We start from the raw sequence: 8,923 nt of genomic DNA, 5'->3' as shown, positions 1-8,923 counted from the left end.
TTTTACCAGAGTTGAACAAGGTTGCCACTTTGCAACATACCAGTCATGAGCAAGCCTTATCTGAGGTTTTCATCACATTCAGAGCCACAACAGAGTAAAACGGACTTTTCTGTACTTCAGAGAAATTCTTGGGCAAATACGCCCTCATTTCCCTTAGATCCAACTTCTTAGAATTCATACAGAGCCCTAGCACAGGGTGGCTGGATTTCGTCAAAGGTTTCTTTCCCTTAAGAGTTTTTTCTCCCCCTGATGAGCTCTTGTGACTCCCACAGCCACTAATGGGAAGAAATGCATGCCTGGGAGGAGAGCTCTGGCCCCCCTCAGTGAGAAAGGAAAGAGTGGTTTTATCAGAGTGGGATGGGGAAGAACAGAAGGAAAAGGAAAGCTTTGAAAGCTGTCTAATTATAGGCTGGTGTTTTAACTGCTCCACCAGCCAGTGCATGTACTGAGCATTTAGCACAGTACAGGTTTGTTTTTCTTGATTAGAGAGGAGCATTTGAAAGATTGGTGAATGTGTAGGAAACAGAAAAGAGAAAAGCTCACCCAGCTGGTGAAATGCAGATATGGCTGCTGAAGGGAATCCAGTGGTGCATTAGCAGCAATGAGGATGATGCTGCAGCTCTTCTTGTGCATGGGTCCCTTTTCCAGGCAGAACTCTTGACTTCCATTAGACTGAGTAAGCATGCAAGTACAGGAATTTCCATAAAGGAACCTGAAGAATTCTATGATGATCATTTATGAGGAATTGGGTCCCTGTGATGGCAACTCTTACTGAACAGGTACAGCCTTTGCCTTTCCCCACTGGTAGCCTAAACAGGAGATTAACATTAACCCCAGAAGTGCCTTAGCTCCTAATCAATAATAGATTCACTCATGATTTTTGTTATGGGCAATCCAAATTCAGCCCTCATGGGAAAGTCATTAGGAGGACAAGGACGGTTGTATATGAAAATAGATGAAAAAATAAATTATTAAGAGTGAGATCGCCAGGTAAAAAGCACTTCTGTGTAATGTACCTGAATGTTCATGTGCCCCCAGTGCTATGGTGATCCATTCTTCCAGGTCATACCTGAGCAGCTGTGCCCACTTCCAGGAGCCCTCCTTCCCAGCCAATTATATTGTAGGCACAACCTCCACACAACAGAGTGCACAGTCAGAAAACTCTGCAGATAGGTCTTTTCTTGCCTTTAAGTAAATAAATCATTCTCCCCCTCTTCTCCTTCTGTATAACTCTGTAACCAATTTCAGCTTGACTAAAATGCACATCAGTTCAAAGAACAGCTGTTTAAAAACAGCTTCTTAAAATAGATTTTATTCTCACTTCAGTGCTGGTGCTAGTGCAACTTACTGGCTTCTGCCTCAGAGTTCCAGTCAGACCTGTCCCCACCCCTTGTGTATCTGCTTAACCTCTTCACTGCCAGCCACAATTGCAAAGTAATTTTCCAAGAGATTTTCTCAACTTACTGCAAGGACAATTCATTCCATGCAGAAAGGACCCAAAATTGGCCAGCAGGGAAGAAAAGGGTAACAAAGCCATTTATAAGATGCATCTACCTGTCAGCTCATTCCCCTGCTTGCAATGACACGGAAAAAAAAGAGAAGAAACTTCTAAACTGATGATGCAGCTGTTTACGCTATAATGCCAGCAAGAGATTTAAATGGCACATTAATTTCTACCATAGAGGCAGAAGAATAAGAAATGTGCACATTACAGTAAATGTTGTGTTTGAGATCTCATGGGAAACTGCTGAGCTCACATGCTTGACCTGGCATGGGTTTGTGAACCTGAATTTGCACAGCAAAACCTGGAAAAGAAACATGAATTATGAACCCTAGGAGAGGTATCTCACAGTGTACCAGGGTTCAGGCCCCTATTGAAGTTCTCACATCTCAGACGATCGAATGAACCTAACAATACAGTGACTCCACATTTAGTAAAAGATGTTTTACATTTTTTGGAGGGCAAGGTTAGTCTGCTCCCATGGGACTGAAGAGACTGAAATGCCTGAGGAACATGTGCAGGTTGCTGAGAGGTATCCGCAAGAGAGTCCCCACCCTATCCCTGTGCCAGCACAGCAGAGCTAACTCTCTTCTGCTACCTCTCTAAAGGTGACTGCAAAATGTATAGTAAAAAGAAAACTTCACAAACTCATGAATTTGTTTCTAGTGAAAGGTACTGCCTTAATAGCTCTGGAGAATTATTTACCTACAGTGGGTAGTGAAGGGTACTGCGTCTTCTCTTTTTTCATTGCTCATCAGAGGGCAAGGGGGAAATGAAATCCCTGGAGATGAGATAGTATCTGGCCTCCCTGTTAAAATAAAAGCAGTAAAAATACTTTCTCATTGAATTTAAGAAGGTCCAAACAAGTAAAAGCAATTCTGTAGACAAATATGTTTTTTCTTTGGCATTCTTATGGTCTGAAGATAACACAGGAAGGAAAGGTGTGCAGGAGAGAAGTCAGGACCCTGAACAGAGAATGTTCGGAATTACCTTTGCAGTTTTTCATTTCCCCTACATGTTTGATGCTCTGTGCAGGTTTCCTTTGCTGTGTGTGGTTCCCATGGAAAATCCCTATAGAGTTCATCTCCGCAATGGTGGGGATTGCTGTGATGCACATCATCTTTAGTCTTTTAAGCACTGGATGAAGAGCTACCATTTCTTTCCATGCAGTGATGCGGTTATGAAAATACTTTATTTCCATCTGCCAATTTTATTCTTTTATGGCTGGCTTAAAGAATTTCAAGCCTGCTGACTGTTCTGCTTTGTGACAAAATATTATGCACTGAATTTCCACTATCTGCATTAATGGGATGTGCAGGTACTACATGTAAATAGCAGGTGCCAGCCTGGAGACACCTCTCCTTTGAAATTTCAAAGAAGTACTTTTGTGGCTCTAAAATGGTTTTGGAAGCTTCTCAAATGCTGTTATTTGGACTTGGGGTTTTTTCAGTAAAGAAAGCTATTTCTGCATCCTCCCATTTATCTCCCACTCTTTTTGCTTCCTGCAAGATAGCTAGCTGGAATGCTATGGTTCAAACTCAAAGCATGCCTTGCTAACTTAGTGATGGTGAAGCTTTCCTATGCACTCCCTGGGGCTGTCAGGGGTCAGATTGCAGCTTGTCTTTTCCCAGCAAGGCTTTCCAGGAAGACAAGTTCACTACGGAAATCTGGGAAACCTGGAGGAGTTGCTAGCACAGATGTCAGAGCAGCACCTGACAAGTTTTTCTTCATAGGGAATAAATCTTCAGGACCTGAACTAGTTCTTTAAGAATTTAAGAATGCCTTTAACCTCTCCTTACTTCAGTTTCTTGTTGATGTTGTATGCTAAGAAGGCTGTATTGCTAAATCATGTAAATTTAATGCTATTCAAGAGCCTCATGGGCTTTAACCATTCTCAGGGGTAAACACAGGGACGTGCTGTACAGTGAGCTGCTAAGCAGTCTGTCCTCACACCTGCCTCTGCTGTCACAGAAAGTGTGCCCTTCAGAGTGCTGCTTCCTCTTCATCTCTGCCTGAAGTCTGCACATCCTTGTCTCAGTGGTGACCATCACCCTACCTCCTACTGGGATTTAAAAGAAATCAAGTGGGCAGGTGGAGAGTAAGCAATCTGTTGTAATTAAAGTAAATCAACAGACACAGTTCAATCATCATTTGCTCTCCTGTGGCAGCAAATATACCAGAGAGAAATTTCTTCCTGTGCAGCTGTCACACACATGAGTCTCGGAGAATCTTGGCTCCTTCTCTTTCTTTACCTATGCCAGAATGGTGTCCTGCTAATATTCCACTCTTGATTTTACCTTGTAGGTTACAACACTGATTGAACTGTGCATGTGCAACCTGTTTTTCATCCATGTTCTTTGTGAAGCTGAGAGGAGTACATGAATCTAATATATATACTGTAAAAAGTACCTTTGGAAACTAATCCTTGGTCAGATTTTTTTTTCTTTATGAAAAAAATTCCTTTTTAAAAAGTAGCCATGGGCCAATCCAGATGGTAAAATTGGCCCTGTTTCATTAAAGTCAATAGTACTGCAGCAGTTTGAAAGAGGTAGAGAGGTGATTCTGCAGAGTCAGGAGGTTAAAGAACAGATCTGTCCAAGCAGTTTGTAAAAAAAAAACATGTTGGAAACTAATTACCCAGTACATCTTCCTAATATAGAGTTGTTCTTCGTTCATTAACTAAGACTTTATTCAAGTAGTTCCAAGTGATAGAGTTCTACCATTTTCCTCATAGTTTCCTCACAATTAAAACAAAAAAATCATAATATAATGTCCCTGGTCTTCTGTACAGGCTCAGTTCCTTCCCTGTTTCTACCAGGGCATACTAATTATGAAGAGGCCTTGAGCTCTATGTGTGATCTTGCATCTCTTCTCAGATATTTCCTACTCTTAAGAACTTCAGAAGAATTGTTCTTTTCACTCTCACTGTACATACAATTCTTTCACAGTTTGGACAGACTTTCCAATTCTAGTACTAAGTGAAGGAAACAAACCCTAAAATGAATGTTGTACGTCTCCATTGAAAGGCAGTTTGAAGCAGAGAATAAATGCTAGACCATCTTCTGAGATGCAGTGTGCCCAGCTAACCTGGGCAGCAGCAATAGTACTCTGTTAACAGTACCAGACCTGGTTCCAGTACAGAGTGCTTTCCCTCTTCGCCATTGAGTTTCTTTTGGTCCATCAGCATTTTAAAGTGCCCTCCTTCCCAGCATGCTGATTTCACCCACAGCCCACTGTCCCTTCTAAACTTTGCTTGCCATTAGCATTACTGTTACCCTGATTTCTGGTTTCCAATACTTTTCCAGTATCCCAGATGATTCCCTGCCCAACCATCATCACCTGAGTTTCCCCGAGTCAGATCTAATATTGCATTGTGATTGCTTGACTATTCTTCTCATTCTTCCCCAACAAATACTGAGGCTCCTAATCCCACAGCAATAAGAAAAGAAAGCAAACAAAACCATATTGAATGAAGCTTCTTTCCCAAGGCTTAGGGACATGTTTGGAGATGTCTCAATCCCCTTTTCCAGCTTTTATAAACTGCTAGACATAGTCATTATCATCTCGGAGCTGAATCTATTGTGAAGCTATGGAAACTGCTTTTAAAGTTTGCCTTGGCTGTGCTACCCTGCCTCCCTTCCTTTCCTGACCCTTCACACCCACCAGGAGCTGAAGAAGGAGGTGATCATGGGCACTGAGGATTGGGAGAATCACCACTGGCTCTTTGCCAGCTGCTATGCAGAAAGCACTGCCAGCCTCTCCCACCATTCCCCTCTGTCACTGCTTATCCTTTCTGGTGTTTATAACCTTGAAAACAAAGGTGAGAGATTCTCCCCCACTGGAGGTGGGGGGAGATCTTAGTTAGAGATCTGGGGCTGATCTTAGTTAGAGACCACAGAAAGGTGAGCTGGGGACCCAATCCACTAAAGCACTTGCAGCCTGAGTTATATTTGCTGCAGTCTTACAAGTGAAAGACAAAAAGCAAGACCCTATTACAGTCCTCATTTCTTTTCGACTGTTGGCTGTAAATGTTTATCATGTAGCTCAATGCACCCTGTCAGCAAGAAGAGAAAACGAAATAAAGCAAAGGAAGGTTTTATTAATGTCTCTCTGCTGAGAATGGGTTTATGGTAGTAAAAGGACCAAGACATAGGGTCTTGCTTGAGTTAAAAATAAGACAGGTGAGAGGAATATTTATACAAATGTAAGGGCAAGGAAAGAAGGATAGAGGGAAGCTCTAGTCTTGATCGGGTATGTGAAGGTATGGAGAGAAACAGTGACTGGGAAATACATGCCTTCCAGGAAAGTGAGTTGCTTTTTTTATAAGAGGATAGTTCTATTCTTCTAGGCTTTGAAGCAACTTATTTTTTTTTCTTTGTCAAGATATCATGTTTGGCCATTTGAATGTAGTCTGTCATTCTAGCTTAAACAAGATGAGAACTTTGCCTTGTGCATTGTGATGCTGTGGTTTGATGGATCCAGATGAGACTCAGGAGATGACAGCATTGCTTTCAGCTCTGTCACTGGCCTGCATGTTGACCTCACCAAGTCATGTAATCAATCTTTGTCTCATTTACCTACTTTAGAGTGAGACTAGTGGGAATAATCTACCTGTTTTTTAGCTTGTAGTGGGCATTCCTGGTAAAATATTGGATTCAAGCTTGTGTGGAAAGGACTAGAGATATCTGGTCACTTATATTCAAATATTTATTTTAATGTAACTAAGCCAATAGAGAGACTCCTCTTTGTCCCGATCACTTGAAGGAAAATTTAAGAATACTCCTGTATATTATGGAATTGCTTAAAAAGGACTATTCTTATGGTGCTTTCAGAGGGTCTCAGTCTTTGCTGCCCTGCTCTGTTGAGGATCAGTGGATTGCAAGCATGCAGCTGCATCTTTGACGAGGCACCAAAACATCTAAACAACAATGGAGCACAGTACAGTGCAGCTCAGAAGTGCCCACACTGGCTCCGACACTCATCCCAATATGAGTTCTACTTGACCTTATTTTCCCTGCCTTTTTAGCATGACCACAGCTAATGCCCCTGAAATTTTTCCAATACTTGCACTCAGAGATTTTGTGCAGTGCCCTTGGCATTTCCCAAGCACACCAGATGCTCCACAGCTCTGAATGGTTATATTTACACTGTATTTTCATCCTAGACTTGAGCCCTGGGCTTTGGCTTCACAGTTTGCTACTTTGACCAAACTGATCTCAGCTGTCAGGAAGGGGTTCAGATCATCCTGCCTGAGTGTGGCAGGAGCCCCACCTTGTGCTCTCTCTTCCCCCTCCACCCCATACTCAGACCTCATTTGCTGAAGCAGGACTGACCTGAGAGGTTTAGCCTGCCCATGCAAGAGACAGGACACTCAAGCCTGGACTGAGGCTGGGAATAGGAGACAAATCAGAGTTCTGATCTCATCTTGTGCTGCATTGCTCTTTTCAGCAGCTGCTACACAGAAGGGATCAGTCAAGAACAGGGCCTTTTCCAGGCAGACTTGCTCCCATAAGCACATTAGCCCTGGAAACATAAACAGAAGGCAGAAGAATGTCTTGGGATTATGTTTTCCTTTCCTTGTACCATGTGCCTCTACTTTTTCTCTCTCCATATCTATCTCTCCCCCTCTTTCAGGTGACTGCTATTTCTCTTTGCAATGCCATGCAAGAACAGCCCACATGCTGGGCATCAAATGGAGATTATATGGATCCACATCTCAGCAATTTATCTTTTGCTGGCTTGTTTGAGACTCAAAGTACCAATCTGCTTTTTAATACCTCAGGTACTACTAAATTTGAAGTGACTCTGAGGAATAGCTACACAGATTCATAAAGCTTTTTACATAGCCTCAGCTTCAATATAGATGGATGTTTTTATTTCTTTATTCCTCCCTGTAAAAACAGTAAAGTATGTAGGTGGACATCTAGTCAAACTTTTGGGATGTCTGTCTGAGATCTCTCCCATTCCTTAAAGGCTTGGCACCTGCAGAGAAGTAAATGCAGTTTAGTATGGATTTTGTACATAGTCTTGAAGCTATTGGGCAAACTACCAAAAAAAATTTCAAGACTACACACTACCAAACTAGATATTAATTTCAGCTGGTTTTATTATGAGAAGCCCAGAGCTACACACTCCAGTCTTAATATTAGAAACAGCATTTGCATTTAATCACCTCATTTGTGCAGTCACCAACCAAACACATATTCCCAGTCTTAAAAACTGTTGGAAAGGGAAGGTGGTGACAATGGTGTGATTTGTTGGAAACAACAACAAAAAATATGTAACAAAACTAAACTTCAAGAGTTGGTAAAAGATGGTGGCACCAAACCTATGTTCATTTGGTGTCTGAATCACCTATCTAGACATGGACATAAAGTGTCTTGCATAGGCAGCTGCTCTCCCACTGCTGCAACGGAGGCCCAGCCAGGCACAAGGGGAAACTGAAATTTCACTACCCTTGTTTGACAGTCTGTAGCTGATGGCTTTAAACAGTTCTAAATCCTGTCCTATAAAAATACTCTTTAAAATGTGCTTGAGAGTGTGAGGAAAGTAAAACTTTGTGGGCTTTTTTTTTATTATTTCCTGGCTCTTTCCCAGTGGTAGTTATAGACACTGAGTGTGTATGCAGGCACACAGTCACATGCTTTTCCCTTAAAATGAGGAAATATAAAGTACGTGAAGGTCTCCTGGTGCATGAAAACTGAAAAAGTAAAACAAAACTTAAAAAAATATACATTTAAGAACAGCAGGGCTCTGTTCTCTCCATTGCTTACAGCTTGGACTCCAGTGCAACAGGAACTGAAATAACTGCTTAAGAATCAGGCGCAGTTTTGTCTGTTTTGCTACTAGGTCATTTTTAGGGTGAAGGTGGATGGGACAGGGGGTGGCTTGTCCTCAGCACAGATCCCTGGATTTCCTCCACTGAAAATTATTAGTTTCCAGTCCTGGAATGCTGTCTGGACCAAGAACACTGGAGGAGATAGATGTCTCCCTAGCTATTACCAGGCTGGCTTTGCTTGTTGTGACCTTTTCCAAACAGATAACTCTTCACATTTTGGGCATGGACTAAAGCCTGAGCTGAAGAAGGATGGGTTTAGGTATGTGCTGGGTGATTTTCCTAGTTAGAGCTGGAACTAGCAGATCACACTCTGTAAGGCACCAACATTTGAAAAAAGCACAACGTCCTAGATCCTTAATTACTGGTGTTCCAGTGGGAACTTCTATTTTGATTGAGTTTTCTGACCTGAGAGACTTTTTACAGGGACACGTGTGATAGAACCAAGAGTTATGGTTCCAAACTGAGAAAGAGTAGGTTTAAATCAGTTATTAGGAAGAAACTCTTTGTTGTGAGGATGGTGTGTCGCCCTGTTCTTTTGAGAGTTTTAAAGTGCTTCTAAAAGTTTCTTATGCCTTCTGATGTTT

The sequence above is a fragment of the Vidua macroura genome, chromosome 5 (assembly GCF_024509145.1).
Source record: "Vidua macroura isolate BioBank_ID:100142 chromosome 5, ASM2450914v1, whole genome shotgun sequence".
Lineage (NCBI taxonomy): Eukaryota > Metazoa > Chordata > Aves > Passeriformes > Viduidae > Vidua > Vidua macroura.
Note: the sequence above shows the minus strand (reverse complement) of the source record.